Genomic DNA, 16,884 nt, shown 5'->3' on the forward strand with positions numbered 1-16,884 from the left:
GTTTGGAAGGTGAATGGTTAGTGAGTTGTAGCAATGCCCAACGTGTGTGTGTGTGTGTGTGTGTGTGTGTGTGTGGCCAGAGGATTACTTCAGGTGTGTGTATTCCTCAGGCGCTGACTTCTTTCTTGTTTAAGACAGTCTCTCAGCACCTCAGAACTCAGTAAGTAGGTTTGACTGGCTGGTCAGAGGAGCCCCGGATTCACCCGCCTCTGCCCCCCAGCATCCACCACCACAGCTCTTTGTTTTCTTTCTTTCAAAGGTTCTGGGCATTGAACTGGTCTTTGCACCTGCAAGGCAACTGCTTTTACTGTCTGAAACCTGTCTCCAGGCCAGTGTTTGGAACAGAACTCCTTAGTTTATTCTCACTGTTCCACACATTAAACTATAATCTTATCCACAGCCTTTGTTTGCTTTGTTCTAAGAACCACTGAAAAAGAAAGCAGGGGTGGGGAGGAGAAGCAGACTGTGCACCTGCTTTCATCCAGCCCTGGTTTAATTTCTGTGGCTCTGATAAAATACTCATCCTGACCGGAAGCAGCTTTAGGAAGAACGGGTGTCTATTTCAGTTTGTAGTTCCAGGACACAGACCACTGCTGTGGGCAAGTCAAGGAAGGAAAACCACAGCCACAGTCAAGAGCAGAGAAAGGATGAATGAATGGATCTCTGTGGACTTAGTGCTCTAATGACCAGCTAGCCTCCTTACTGTTCTAAAATACAGTGCAGGGCCCCATCCATGAAATGCTACCACCCACATTCTGGAAGGGTCGTCACACCCAACTAACAAGACAACCCCTACACACCACATACACACATACACACATACACACATACACACACACATACATACACATACACACACATACACAACACACACATACACACACATATACACATACATACACACACATACACACATACACAACACACATACACACATACACAACACACACATACACACACATACACACACATACACACATACATATACACATACACACACATATACATACACACATATACACACATACACACACATACACACATACACACACATACATATACAAATACACATACACACACATACACACACATACACACATACACACACATACACATACACACACACATATACACACACATACACACACACACACACACACACACACACACACACCAATGTCATCTAGATAATGCCGTACCAACACTCCTTCCGGATGACTCTAGGTGGGATCAAGATTGCAGTTCAAATTAACGGGCACACACAGTGTCCCGGGAGCAATTTTAGTATTTTCTCAATGGAAAATGCTTTGTTCCAAGGTTGAAATAATTTTGAAATCATTTTGATGTCTTTAGGTATGAATTATTTCATTTCTCATTATATAACTAGAAAAGAAAGTGGCTCGCCCTTAGGTGACAGATCCCATCGTCCTATAAATGAGTAGAGACCCTTAAATCCCAGGTCCCCCAGGCATGGATCCCCATCAGCTGCCCACAGCCTTCAGCCTGGATTTTTGACTTCGAGTCTAAGTTTTGATGAAGAGACCGAAACCCAGAATGCATTGCTGAGGACATGGACACCTGTTGGCACGCAGAGGAAGAAACAACAGCCCGCAAGGTGCAGAGCGTGCCGAGGTGGCCAGCCTGCAGGGGAGGGACGGAGAGCAGAGGAGGCTGCTGGGTACTGGGGCAGCTAGGGAACCAACGCACAAACCAGGCCCCGGCCCTGCTCCTTCTACAGCCACCTCCTCACCGTTACCCTTTTACCTGCCTGACCCCTTCATGGCCAGACACCAGGACCTAAGACAGTGGCACTCGCCTGTGGTCCCAGCAACTTGTGAGCCTGAGGCAGGGGGATTATCTGAGTTCAGTAGTTCAAAGTCAGCCTGAGCAGCATAGTAAGACTATCTCAAAATATAACATCAAAATAATAATAAAATAATAATAATAATAATAATAATAATAATAATAATGCCTACTCATTGTTCTGCACAGATCCCATCCTTCAGCCTTAAGGGGCTATGATAGGGTCAATGATGCATTGCTGAGTGTCCCCATGAAGGCTGCCTAGAGCTGCTGCCACGCCGAGCCACACCTCCTAGGGATTGGTGCTGTGCTGTGGGGAACCTCTGCTTCCCAAACCAGCATCCTGACTGTCTTCACATGTTGCAGGGCTGGGTATCAAACCCCAGGCCATGTGTGCATGGGGCCCAGCCTCTGACTCCATGGGAGAGACTGCCCGCTCTGAGGAGCTGCTGAGGTTCTTTAGCGTCCACGACGTCAGTCTCTGACTAAATCTCAAACTTGTTACTCACGAGCCGTCAAAGAGGCTCTCTGTAAAATCACACCGAGAGTTTCAGCCTTGCCTGTGGCGTGAGAATTTCTGTGCTGGGAGTCCCTGGAGTCTCAAGTGTCTCACTTCCAGTTTCTTATTCTGCTCACAAACAGCCATTCCCACAGGCTTGCTGCCCCTTAGCTCCGTCCACCTGCTGCTGAGGAGGCCCCTCCTCCATGTCCTGACAACACTTAATGTCTTCATGCCACAGGGACCAGGGTAGCTAACTCACAGCAGATCCTTAGAGTTTTACTGCAGATCAAGGACCAATGCCACCTCTCCCCTGGACTGCCAGCTCTCACCCTGTGCCAAGAGCTGCAAGCGGGCAACATGTACTCTTTGTTCTGGCACCTGTGTATTTCAGTGAGTGACAGGCAAGGCAGCTATGGGACAGGACACACTGCCTGACAGAGTTGGCAGAGAGTGGAGGAGGGGCCACCTTAGCAACAGATGGAGGAAGCTAAGGGGCAGCAAGCCTGTGGGAATGGCTGCTTGTGAGAATGAGAAACTCTGGACTCCAAGCACAGACAGGGGCCTGGTTAGCCTTTAGGCTGGGACAGAGAACATCAGAGACTTTGGACAAGGGCTTAAGTCCTGCCCCTCCTGTTAACTCAAGGTCCCTCTAGCTTAGCTCCCTAGCTCAAACCACACAACTCTTGCAGTCCCCTCAAATTCTCTCTTTCGTCTTTGGCAGTAGACTTGCCTCCCTCCGCACTGCCCAAACACAAGTCAGTCTGGAGTCACGTCCAGTCCTTACCGTGGCTCCCTGACTTCTAGCGTGTAGGTATAGAGCAACCCTCTGCAACGAAACATATTCTGTAACAGCAAGCAAACCTCTTAGTTCCCCAGTGCCTTTAGGACCCAGTTGCACCGTCTGTCATATGATCCAGAGACTCTCCTGATGTCCCAGCACTGAGGGGATTTGAAGGCTCTTCCCCTTCAGGACCTCCTTCGTGCTTCAGTGTCTGTTCCTCCTGATGCTGTCCGACTGCACAGTCTCCTTGCCTATAGCAATGAGCCTAAAACCCCCTTAATAAAGTTCCTGAAAGGCAATTCATTTCCGTTTCCTTTTCTATGATCTTGCTCTGTTGCTCAAAACACCTGGTTCCTAACACCTGGTTTGCAGAATGACTCAGACATATGTCACAGTCGTACCAACAGCAAATGAGATGGTGGAGAGATGCCTCCACCGGACTGCGGGGCAGTGCTTCCAAGAGGATGATGGGAAATGCTGCCGAGGCCCACTGGGACCTGAACCCAGGACAACGAATAATTTGGAGACTTGAGCTGCTCGGTGAGGTCTTCACACAGCTGCGTCACCATGAACCACAGGTGAAGCAGCCAGAGACTGTCGGGCAGAGCATGTGTCTTAGCACCTCCCATGTGTCCCCACTCTGCCTTCAGACAGGGCCACCTTGCAACCAGAGGCCGGAGAATGCGTTCTCTCTTCTGTTTTAGCACAACAGGATTGCTAATTCAGGGCCACGCCTGATCTCCTCTGCTTCCACAGTCCATGAAGAAAACCAAAGCCACGCCAGCAGCTGTTCTGTATATCCAAGTAGTGAGCTGCCGTAGGCATGCTCTTCTGAATGAGTGAACATTATTATATAATATAATTTATATATATATTATATAATATATTTTTAATATATATATAAATTATATATAAAATATATATTATAATTTATATAATATATATAGTATATATTATATAAAATTGTTACATTTTACATACATGCTGTGTATTATATATGATCGTTCGTTACTATGTAGAGAGAGAGAGAGCAAGAAAAATAAAAGAATAAACATCCAATTGAGAGAAGCAATAAACAGAAAAACATCATCAAATTGGGTGCTAATAACACCCAACAGAATTGACTGGAGTACAGAAACTAAGAGAGAAAACAAAGGTGACATCATCCAGTCAGAAACTCAGAGGCAGTCCGCAGAAATCACCTGAGGCAGAGGCAGCTGGCTGTGGCTCCCACGTGAGGGCCTTCTCTTGATGGCTGAGCACCCTGTCTCTTATTTCCTCTGCAGGTGCTTTGCACCACGGCAAACCTTCCTGGAAATGGTCCAGCTATTCTCAGAGACTCAGTGTTTTCAATGCCCTTGCTGCTTGCTGATTTTCCCTCTCCTGGACAGCCTGGACAGGACTTAGAGGATCCAAGAGTTCATTTTCAATCAGTTTTAATAGCGTGTGACAGTTTACCAATGTAATTTACGTTACAGTAGCAAGTCTGACCCTGTGGCAAGGCAACCAACCGGTGGTCTCTGAGTGAGTGTTCTCAGTCCTAGGAACACAAATGTTCATATTTCCTTCAGAAAGGTTTACTCACGGGTGTATAAAGTTCAGTCCCAAACAAGACAGGTCCAAGAGTATGCCCATATGCCTGCGCTCTTTACCTTCATGACACCCAGGATGTCCTGCCTTCTGGAATGCAGAGATCCAATAGGCTCTACAACGGTACGTTACTGCTATTACCTCCACGGTGTACGGTCTCCCCCACCCCCCTCATTACTTCATTATTTCAGTAGGAGGAACCTGGGGTTGGAAGCTTCCTGGCCATGGGGATGGTAATTGTCTCTCTACCTGCTGCAGCCTGCAGGTGGAGAGACAAGGAACAGGATGTCCCAGAACCATGTTCTTCTATCACTGGTCTGTGCCTATACAAGTTCTAAGTGGGGCCTTGATGTTCCCGGAGGATGAAGTTCCCTTGGACTTTGTCTGGAATCTCTTTCTGGAATTTGACCATACCTCACAGCAAATTCTGTGTGTTTGCAATTTTATAATCGGCCACGAGAGGGCGGTAAGCCCACATCCACAGAAGCGGCGCTTGTCTGCTCAGACTAGTTTCCTTAAGGGCAGGCACCTCACCAGACAGTAAAGCCAGAGGACGCTGATGGCCGGGTTTGTTTCTGGTTCCTTCTACAGCCTGGACTGGCGACTGCTGGCCCTGAGTTCTGAGCAGAACACGGAGTCTGTGTTCTGATGGTCTGTACTGGGAGACGCTGAGAATCCTAAATCCGCCCTAGACCCGCCCAGGTGAAGGTGTTAATCAGAGTGTGGCAGGCCTTCATAGGGACCCAGGTGTGAACATGGGTTGTTCTTCACGTAGGGAGTTTAGATAAACGCCTGCTTGGCGCTCGCTTTGGCAGCACACAAACTAAAATTGGAACGATACAGAGAAGATTAACTTGGCCCTTCCACAAGGGTGAAACACAAATTTGTGAAGCGTTCCATGTTTTTCCAGTGACTGCTTATGCTGGAGAGGATGTGGGGTAAAGGGAACACTCCTCCATTGCTGGTGGGAGTGCAAACTTGTACAGCTGCTTTGGAAATCAGTGTGGCAATTTCTCAGAAAATTAGGAAACAACCTTCCTCAAGACCGAGCAATACCACTTTTGGGTATATACCCAAAGGATGCTCAATCATACCACAAGGGTATGTGCTCAGCTATGTTTATAGCAGCACTGTTTGCCATAGCCAGAACCTGGAAACAACCTAGGTGTCCCTCAATGTAAGAATGGATAAGGAAAATGTGGTACATTTACACAATGGAGTGCTACACCACAGAAAAAATAATGGCATCTTGATGTTTGTAGGCAGATGAATGGATCTAGGAAACGTCATATTGAGTGAGGTAACCCAGACCCAGAAAGACAAATATCACACATGCTCACTCATAAGTGGGTTTTAGACATAAAGCAAAGAAAAACCAGCCTACAAATTCACAATCCCAGAGAACCTAGACAACAAAGAGGACCCTAAGAGAGACATACAAGGATCTAATCTACATGGGAAGTATAAAAAGACAAGATCTCCTGAGTAAATTGGGAGCATGGGGACCACGAGAGAGGGTAGGGAGAAGGAAGGGAGGGGAGTGAAGAAAAATATATAACTCAATAAAAAAAATTAAAAATTAAAATAAAATGCCTGCTTAATAAATACTTGAGGGTTAGGAGGAGAGTTGTTTCATTTTGTTTTGTTTCTTTTTTTCTAAAATTTTATTCATCTTACATACCAACCACTGTTCCTTCCCCTCTTCCTGCTCTGCTCCACCTCACCTTGTTTTGTTTCTTGTTTTTTGTTCAGATAGGGTCTCTTTAGCCAGGTAGCACAAGCTAGCCTTGAACTTCTAATCTTCCTGTCTCAGCCTCCCGAAAACTGGATTAGAGGCATTTCCCAAGCCCTGTAATAAATGCTTTTACCTTTTAAAAAAGAAGCATTTTTTTTGAAAATGTGTGTGTGTTGATATTATTTAACAAATAAAGCTTGCCTGGAGATCAGAGTGTAGAGCTAAGTCACTAGACAGCCACAGAGGCCTGACAGTCGTGGCACACACCTGCATTCCCACCACTCAGGAGGCAGAGGCAGGAGGATCTCTGTGAGTTCAAGGTTGCCCTGGGCTATACAAGACTGATTCCATCTAAAAGAGAAACAGAACCAGGCAGTGGTGGCTCACACCTGTAATCCCAGCACTAGGGAGGTGGAGACAGGAAGGGATATGGATGGACAGAGAGAGGAATATAAGGCGGGATGAGACGTGAGCTCACTGCATTCAGTCTGAGGCTCTGTAGAGACAGGATTCAGTCTGAGGAGTTTGAAAGAACTGTTTCTCTGATCTTTCAGCTTTTACCCACTAATATCTGACTCCAGGTTTTTATTATTAAGATTAATTAGAAATCCCATTATGTATGTGTGTGTGCAAATGAGCCCACAAGCATGTGCATGCCAGAGCACACATACAAAGTCAGTTGCTTCTCCCTCTTCTGCTGTGGGATTCCCCTCTGTATGCTGTGAACATGTTTTATTACCATTGACTAATAAAGAAACTACTTTGACCTGTGGTAGGGCAGAATAAATCAGGTGGGAAATCCGAACAGAGAAATAGAGAGAGAGAGTAGGTGGAGTCAGGGAGACTTCAGGTAGCTGCCAAAGGAGACAGTCATCAGAACCTTACCAGTAAGCCACAGCATTGTGGCAATACACAAATTAACAGAAATGGGTTAATTTAAGATATAAGAACTAGCTAGGAAAACACCTGAGTCATTGGCCAAACAGTGTTGTAATTAATATAGTTTCTGTGTGATTATTTGGGTCTGGGTGGTAGGGAAATGAATGAGTATTCTCCTTTTTAAAAATAAAAAAATAAATTTATTTATTATGGATACAGTGTTCTGCCTGCGTGTATGCCTGCAGGCCAGAAGAGGGCATCAGATCTCGTTACAGGTGGTTATGAGTCACCATGTGGTTGCTGGGAATTGAACTCAGGACCCCTGGAAGAACAGTCAGAGGTCTTAACCATTGAGTCATCTCTTCAGTCCTGTTTTATGTTTGTTTGTTTGGTTTTGGTATTTTTTGAGACAGAGTTTTTCTCTGTAGCCCTGGCTATCCTGGAACTCACTCTATAGACCTGGCTGGCCTCAAACTCAGGGACCTGCCTGCCTCTGCCTCCTGAGTGCTGAGATTATATGCGTGCACCACCACCTCCCAGCTTTTTGTTACTCTTAAAGTCCTGTCTTAGACTGGACTCAGAAGTGGAAGATCTCAACGAAGATAGCCTATGACACTTAGCTATCTGTTCCTGACATTTTCTTTGGTTTCCCTTATTCTCTTGGCCAAAGTTTAGTGTATTATACACTCTCTTTGTGCATGCTTCTGCAGAACAATGCTGGCAGTGGTGTTAGTGTGTTATACATCTTCTTAGTGCATGCTTCTTCAGAATAATGTGTTGCAGTGATGGTGCAGGACTAATAAAATGCTGAATCTTGGGCATTTTTGGTCCTGAGCTTCATGTCCTCTTGGCTTAAGGGCTTTCTGACAACATATTGGCAGAAATCTCTTGCTTAGAGAGACTGAAAAGTTTTTGGATTCTGATAGCCTTTTTTAATATTTAATATTTATTTATTTATTATGTATACAATATTCTGTCTGTGTTGTACAGCTGCAGGCCAGAATAGGGCACCAGACCCCATTACAGATGGTTGTGAGCCACCATCTGGTTGCTGGGAATTGAACTCAGGACCTTTGGAAGAGCAGGCAATGCTCTTAACCTCTGAGCCATCTCTCCAGCCCTCTGCTAGCCTTTTTGGACCTCAACAGCCAAGGCACAGTTGGTGTGAGATGCCCCTCTGAAATGCTGTGAATATGTTTTATTGCCATTGGTTAATCAAGAAGCTGATTTGGCCAATAGCCAAGCAGACTATAGCTAGGTGGGAAAGCCAAGCAAAACTATAAGGAGAAGAAGAGCAGAGTCAGGGAGATGCCAGCAGTCGCTGGAGAATCAAGATGTGAGGTAACAAGCATGAGCCTCATGATAAAATATAGAATAATAGAAATGGGTTAGATTAAGTTGTAAGAGCTAGTTAATAATAAGCCTGAGCTAATAAACAAAGCAGTTTATAATTGATATTAAGCCTCAGAGTGGTTATTTGGGAACTGGTGGGTGGGAGAGAAACCTCCAGTTACACACAGTAATATCTGTCAGTCCAGGGACAGTAATATCAGTGACAGATGTTCCCTAAAAGGCTCTACCAAATCCTCTGGTTCAGGTTTACAGATGAGGGGATGGCTTCAGCAAGTTCCAGAAGAGGAATGGTGGAAGGGTACAGGTAGTTTGTAAAACTTCCAGAGAGCAAGAGATCGGGCCTGGGGGCCATGTGGCTGTGAAGAACCAAGGCCACTTGAGGCTCAGCCTTTAGGACTCTGCATTTTGTGAACCATGCAGGCCCATCAGCAGAGCTTCTGTGGTCATGTCTGCTATAACCCTCTGACAGCCATCATCTCTATCCAATGCAAGCAGACAGCATCCCCAAGTGTGGCTGCTGTCCCCTATTGATTTTAACAAAATCTCAACCATTTGTTTTTTCAATAAAGACTTGAGAGCCAGATGCTGGGACCAAAGCCTGTTAGCTCGGAGAGCAGAGAGAGCACCTAGCTGACCTTCTTCCTCAGCTGCTGTCCCACAACTTCCTTCTCCCACACAGTCTCAAACAAGCTTCTTGCTGCTCAATGTCCCTCCATTCTACTTCCTGTGAGCCTCTCTATCTGTCCTCCTGACTCCCTCTTACTCTATGTTTTTTTTTCTTGATCATCCTATGTTCACTTCCTGCCAACTGGCTGCTCGTTCTGCCTCTTGACCTATGGTTGACTTTATTTAATTCTGTTTACAATATTCAAGCAGAAAGCTCTTGGATTGAAGGTGTGAGCTAGGGCTGAGCCACACCACAGCTAGAAAACTCTTGGATTAAAGGTATAAAAGACTACTGGTCGAGGTGGCGCGGGCCTTTAATCCCAGCACTCGTAAGGCAGAGGCAGGCGGGTCTCTGTGAGTTCAAGGCCAGCCTGGTCTACAAAGCAACTTCCAGGACAGCTATGGAACCCTGTCTCAAAAAACAAACAAACAAACAAAAAAAGTGTACGACCTGTTGGTCACAGCCACTAAGTCTGTCTTGTAGCCTCTGGACATCCTCATAATTTCCCCTCCCTCCTCTCCCACTTACCACCACAGCCCTAATGACAGAAGCAAGACAGGGCTCCCTAGCACAGCACAGTCCCTCCACACAAAGTTCCAAGTGCGCATCATTCCCAGCAGGAACGACATGCTCAGCAGCCTCTCCGAATGGTGCTGGTGAGTTCCAGCTTCTAATGTAGTCTAATGTGCGGTGCTGGTGAGTTCCAGCTTCTAATGTAGTCACATGAAGACTGTGCCCGGGGAAAGCTGGTGATGGTCAGTGCATGCTGGACGACTGGGGGGGGGGTGAGGTGGGAGGAAGACTGATGAGCAAACCCAGGAGGAAAGTCTAGATAGCTACTGGTGATGTGATCGTGTCCCTATGGAAGTCCTGACCCCCAGGACCTAAGAGTGTGACTGTATTTGGAGATGGGGCCTTCACAGAGGCCATCAAGCCAAGATGAGGTCATATGGAGGTGGCCCTAATCAAGCATAACCAGTGTCCTTATTTAAAGGGGAGGCTTGGGGGCACTTGCTGGCAGTAAGGATGGACTTGGATCCCAGCACACATGTACCAAGCTGGGTATTAGGTGCACATTTGCACCCCCAGCTCTGCAGGGGAGCAGAAAGGAGAATTACAGGGGCTTGCTATCCACGCCTCGCTGAGCATAACAAGAAACCCACACCTATGTTCAGGGAGAGCCCCTGCCTCCTGGGAGTAAGCAGAGTGAGAGGAGGCTGCTCTGGGCCCTCGTCTGGCTTCCACTCATGTGCATAGGCACCCAGACCTGCACATGCACACATATGCATAAATGTTTAAATCATTTCAGAGGAGGTTTGGACACAGCGCTGCTCTACAAAGGGAGATGCTGTGTGGACTGCAAAGACGGACACCACCTGGAATCTAAAGAAAGGGGGTCTCCGAGGAACCGGCCCTGCTGCTGTGAATGTCCCCTCACAGTTTCATGTTTTGTTCCCTGTGGTAGTCCCGGAAGCCTTTAGGAGGTGGGGCCTGCCTGGCTAAAGTTGGTCAGGAAAGGCAGGTCTTTGAAAGTGACACCTCGCCCTGGATCTGGGCGGGGTCCCTGTCAGCTGTGATCACCCTGCTCCACGCTCTTGTCTCTATGATGAGCCTCTACTTCACCTTCCCCGCCAAGATGGACTCAACCATGAGCTGAGAGGCATCGTTCTCCTTTGTTCCCTTTAGGTATTATGAACAGGTTGACAGAAAAGTAACTATACTTCCACTGACACCTCAGTCACAGACACGCAACCCCCACGACTGTGACAACTGTGTCTGTCTAAGCCATTCACTGGGAGGAGTTGGTTGTAGCAGCCCTAGGAAGCTCGAACATAGATAGTTCTTATGCCCCAAGTAGGACCTACTGGTTTTCCCACACGATCTAGTGCGCCATGTTCCTTTTCCCAGATATCACTTGTTTGTATTAGGTTTCTGTTACTGAGAGAAAGTAACAAATTGCTGTGTTAAAGACAGTAGAGGTCTATGACGGTCCCGCCGCTCTGTGGCAGCATAGCCCTGACAGTGAGTTCCTGTGACACGGACAGTTCACAGTTAGAACGTGAGGGAAAGAAAGGCTGAGTCTCGTCACCCTATTTCAAGGCGTGCCTCCAACAACCCCTCTACCCCACCCTATCTCCTAAAGCTTCTAGTTCCCCCACAGCTCCAAGATAAGAACTAAAGGCCTTTAGAACTTCAGCCCGTGGGGAATTCCAGATCCAAAGGACAGCAGAAACTTTCCTTGTGATTTCCCATTTTCTAGCCGTGCTCGCCCATGCCCTGGGCAGTTACCTGTGCCCTGTGCTGTGGATGCCACTGATAATAACTTACTATGAGGCCAGGCAGTTCAGGGAGGGACCTCTCCCTATCCCCACCATGGAGAGCCCAGGGTGTAGCTCAGCACCTTCAGGTGCTCACTGTGCAGAGCTGGCCTGTATCAGACTCGTTAGTCAGAGAGCACCCTCCTCTCCCGAGGCCTTGGGCAGGCAAGGTTCCCAAGCCCAGGCTGTTTCTCACATCAGGTAACTGCGCTTGAGGACCTGGCCAGCCAGATAACAAGATACCCATGCCCAAGTCGTGACCAGGTTTTTAGAGTCTACTGGGACCTGGGGGAAAACCCAGAAGCTAATTTTCAAAAAGAGAACAGGAAGAGAGTAGGGGCTGTGAAATCTGTGAAATCTGCCTGGTATACAATAGAGACCTGTATGAAAATGTTATCTTTTTAGTGCACTCCCAGCACTGGGAGAGAGAGGCAGGTGGATCTCAGTGAGCTCGAGGCCAGCCTGGTCTACAGAGCAAGTTCCAGAGGAACTCTGTCTTGAAAGACCAAAAACATGAGAGAGAGAGAGAGAGAGAGAGAGAGAGAGAGAGAGAGAGAGAGAGAGAGAGAGAGAGAGAGAGAGAGAGGGAGGGAGGGAGGGAGGGAGAGAGAGAGAGAGAGAGAGGCGATTTACTTTTGTAATAGCATCCTGTACAATAGACATACACCATAAATCTTATTTTATTTTATTTTTTTAAAGAAAACAGTTACTTGCTGAAGGAAACATGGTGTTTTCTGTAGCCTCAGGGGTTGAGTGTGGCCTCTAGGACCGGACCCATGGGGATGCTTGTAGCACCGTTGTCCTGTGGGTGCCAGGGTCCCTGCCGGCTCATTCTGTGCTTGCTTGCCCTGCACCCCTGAACCCCCCTCCTGATACTGGGATGCCTGGTCCTGTGGTCCAGGGGTCTGCCATCTATTTAGCTGACCTTCCCGTCTCTGAGTGCAGCATCCCTTAGGGTTTGAGCCTCACCTTCTCAATTGTCCCGTCTACCTCCCAGGAATCTATTCAGTTACCCCCTCCTGGCATGCAGCAGAGCCTGGGACAGAGAGAGGCACCACTTCAGTTTCTGCATTTCTGTGGGAGTGGGCACTGGGGAATCCTCATCTGTTGCCGGGCACCGCCAACTGACACCAGTCTTTATTGTTTGATGATACCTGTGGGCAAAGAACTAAAGATGAATGAGATAGATAAGAAAAATCAGATGAGGACCTAAGTCATCCACAGGTCTGATCTGAAGTTAGTGTGCTGAAGCAAACTCCCTTACTGTCTTCAGCTCCTGTCTCATGCCCCAGAGTCCCTGGGAAATCTAATACCATGTTGAGAGAGATGTGTGTGCTAGGGCAGGTATCTCAGGCTAAAGCCTTAAGGTTTGAGGATGAAATCTTGCCTTAGGTGCTTTGGGGAGGTGGGCTGTGGCATGCAGTCACATGGCTTTCTCAAAGCTTTGGGGACCAGGGGACAAGGGAAAGGCATGGGCAGTCCTGGGACACAGCTATCTCCACTCCTTTCTCTGCTGCTGGAATGTTGGAATGTGGGGGCTGTCTGTTGGCTTCCCCTTGGACAGATGATGAGCACACAACAAATATTGGCTTTCAGATAAGCTGCTCCGGTCATCAGGGCTGGTTGCTGTGGTCCAGCCACATGGCGGTGTCTCTGAGGTTAAGTAAGCAAATCTAACCCAGTTGGACTTGGATCTGCTTTCTGAGTGAGAAGAACAGGCTAAGACTGCCACGTTCTCGTGTGGGTCACCAGTGCGGACGGTGCTGCAATAGTCCAGCCTTAACTTCCAGGCACCGGGTCAGCTGGCCAAGCCAGTCACCCTCCTGCATCAGAGAGTTCCTCTGGCAAATGTCAACTGCCTTGATTTTGTCACCTTCAGAAAATAGTTCCACTGAGGCTGGCTCTGTTGCTTCCTGCCACAGGCTTGAACTACGGCAAATCTCTGCAAAAGGAAGAAGACAAAGTCTTTGTGATAAAGAGGTAGTCCTGGAAAAGCCCAGGTGTGGCGGTGCAGTAACAGTCCCTGCACTTGGGAAGAGGGGTCAGAAGGGTGGGAGCTGGGGCCAGCTGTGCTGTATAACACCGGTTTCAAACAGAACAAAATCTGAGAACACAAACTTAGGGAGCACTGTAGAGAGACCAGCACACAGGTTGGTGCATGGCAGGGCAGGGCAGGGGCTGAAGCCTCGGTCTAAGGAGACAGCAGGGCAGGGGATGAGTCAAGCCTCCATGCCTTTGGAGTATGGACGGTTCCCTTGTGTCTGCTTGGGGCATCATGCAGATGCAAAGATCTCAAGCACACCTAAGCTACAGCACTTAATTAGATGTGAAGTGGATAAAGGAAACTCAGGCTAGACACACCCAGGGCATATGCTGGGTCTCAGTCATGGAGAGAAACCTTGCAATGACAGCCTAACACATGGAGAGGTGGCACAGGCCACTCAAGGACATTTCAGTGTGTCAGCTGCAAGGGGACAGACAGCTTCCACCCCAAAAGAGACACTCTGGACTTGCCTGAAACAGGACCATGAGGACACACACTAAAGGGTCAGGGTCTCTGAGGCCAGTGCTGACTGCCGACTGTGCTGGGAGCCATGGGGAAATGTGGCCATTGTGCTAGCTAATGAGTGCTGTGGGGCATTCCCTGGAGAAGACTGTTAAGCCAACAGAAAGTCCTTTATTAGCATAGTTTAGAACTGAGAGAGGAACCAAGAGGGACACTGCTTAGACACAGGACACACCAAGCTCTATTGGCACAGGGATTTCATCAGACGTAGAAATTATTACAAAGTCATGTTTGGTTTGGGGGGGTGCTTGCTTGGGGCCCAGTTTTACTAACAGTGTGGGGGATGGACCCCAGGGCGCTCTCCTCTCTCTCTCTCTCTCTCTCTCTCTCTCTCTCTCTCTCTCACACACACACACACACACACACACACACACACACACATGTGCATGCGCGTGTGGCAATATGTGCACATTTTGACGGTGCACCCCGGTTTAGGGTTTAGGAGTCAACATGTTCATTTTCTACATTCTTTCTATTACAAATCAATGAGACTGACTTGTGCTGCATCACCAGGGCCTGCAGGGGTGGGTACTGAGCCCAAAGAACAGCTCACACCTAGACCAAACCAGCACCTGTATATTTAGAAAGTGACCTCACTGTCAGGAGTTGGGAAACTGCCTCTTTTACATTACCTCAGGACTCAGAGCTGAGAGCTGGGGCTGAGATGGGTGATAGGGATTTGTTTATACTTTGGGTCAGAACCGGATACAGAAGCTCTCTGCCCGCACGTTGCCACAGCAGTGTAGTGACCTACGCTAGAGATGACGCAGAAGCTATGTGTAGATGAACTGGGGTCCTAGCTACCAGCCTAGGAGAGGTTTCTTCCGGTAGATAACTCTTTCTCCTGGGCCAGGGCTCTAGGGTGGCCATTTTCATGCCTAGCACGGTAGTCCTGAAAGATCTGAATTCCTAGTTCTCAGACACAGTGTAACAACACTGCTAGGAGACAGCCGACCTCCACCATCCCTGGGTCCACACAACACTTGAATAAGAGCCGAGCTGGAGAGTGAAGGATCTCAGCTCAGACGCAGAACTCCTCGGCCTCACCCCTTCCCCCATTGACTGATAGGACAGAAAACGCACAGGGTATGGTTGCTCAGGTCTGTGACCCCAGCACTCAGAGCCTGAAGCACGATTGCGGGTCTCTAGCTGGCTGATCAAGAACCAGTCTCAAGAATCAAAACCTGAAAATAAAAAGATGAAGGGGAAGGGAAATGGCGGTACACATGGTTGAAGGGTGGGGACACAAAGCAACATGATGCAGAAATTAGCAAGACCATTATGAATATGCTGTGTAGACAAAGGAAAATCCACACCCACGGGGCTGCAGGCAAGCCATCAGAGATGTCCCTGCTTCATTCGGGACAGGGTTTTGCTGTAATGACTGAGCTGAGCTGGAACTCCTCTGTAACTTGACACTGACCTCAAACTTGGCATCTTTCACTGTCCGCACCCCATGTGCTGCAGTAACAGGCCTGTGGCTGTGCCTGGCAGGTTGTTTTTATTTTTATTTTTTCAGTTCAACATTCTTTCTGTGCTGTGGGACAATGGTTTGTACCATGTCAATTGTATTTTAATAAAATGCTGATTGGCCAGTAGTCAGGTAGGAAGTAGAGGAGGGGCGACAAGAATTCTGGGAAGACGGAAGTTTCACTCTGCAGTTGTCACCCAGACACAGAGCAAGCAAGATGTGACTGCCTCGCCAGTAAAGGTACCAAACCACGTGGCTAACACTGACAAGAATTATGGGCTAATATAAGTTATAAGAGTTAATAAGAAGCCTGAGCTAATGGGCCAATTAGTTTATAATTAATGTAGACCTCTGTGTGTTTATTTGGGACTAAACAGCTATGGGACCTGGTGAGACAGAGACCTCAAGTCAACATTTCTGTGTGTGCTAGAGATCAAAGCCAGAGCTTGCACACGAGCTTTATGATTTGAATGGAAAATGTTCAAATGTCTCCCACAGGATCATGAGCTCAAAGCTTTATCTCCAGGGCTGGTGATGGGGATGTGTTGTGCCATTTATAAAATGACCAGGAGGCAGGGCCTGGGCACCACAGATGAGTCTTTGCTTGGAAGCCTTTGACTTACAGCCTGGTCCTGGTTCCAGTTCCTCTCTCTGCATCCCAGTCCACAGCCATGTGGGGAGCTCCTGCTCCAGGCCTCCCCGGCTATGCACGCACTGTGCCGTCTATGCTGAGATGGAATGAAATCTCCCAAGATCGCGAGCCAAAACACGTGCAACGTGTTATCACAGCAACGGCAGAAGTCATCCACTAGGCTCCAAGCTACAGCTCAGCACCATGAACACTTTATTTCCTGCCACATTGGCTGGTCCAAAGCTCGCTGTAAAGACCAGACTGACCTCAGTTTTACAGAGTTCTGATTCTGCCTTCCCAGTGCTGGGATGCACCGTGACACCTGTTTTCAGGGCCCAGAACAAAGTGCTAAGGAGTGTTTGAGTGATGGACATGCCAGCGATCTGATCACTAAACATCGGATACATATACGGAGATGTTGAAGATGGCATGTAACTTACTGAAACAGTATATATTTAGTATGCACAAGGTCCTGGGCTCAATTCCAACTACAAAAAAAAAAAAAAAAACCCAAAAGGTTTCAACTCATTAAAATGTTCAATTATATACTGATTAAAAATAAAAATATCAAAACATTATTTCAGTTTT

The 16,884-nt window shown here is 47.6% G+C and overlaps 1 non-coding gene across 1 annotated transcript; it reads left to right on the forward strand.

Annotated features, from left to right (window-relative positions):
• The first annotated feature begins 5,475 nt into the window (after positions 1-5,475).
• On the forward strand, positions 5,476-5,582 carry LOC119822034. The gene has a single exon (XR_005286649.1). It is a non-coding gene; the product is annotated as a U6 spliceosomal RNA (small nuclear RNA).
• Positions 5,583-16,884: the final 11,302 nt, after the last annotated feature.

This window comes from Arvicola amphibius, chromosome 8 (genome assembly GCF_903992535.2).
Source record: "Arvicola amphibius chromosome 8, mArvAmp1.2, whole genome shotgun sequence".
NCBI classification, from domain to species: domain Eukaryota; kingdom Metazoa; phylum Chordata; class Mammalia; order Rodentia; family Cricetidae; genus Arvicola; species Arvicola amphibius.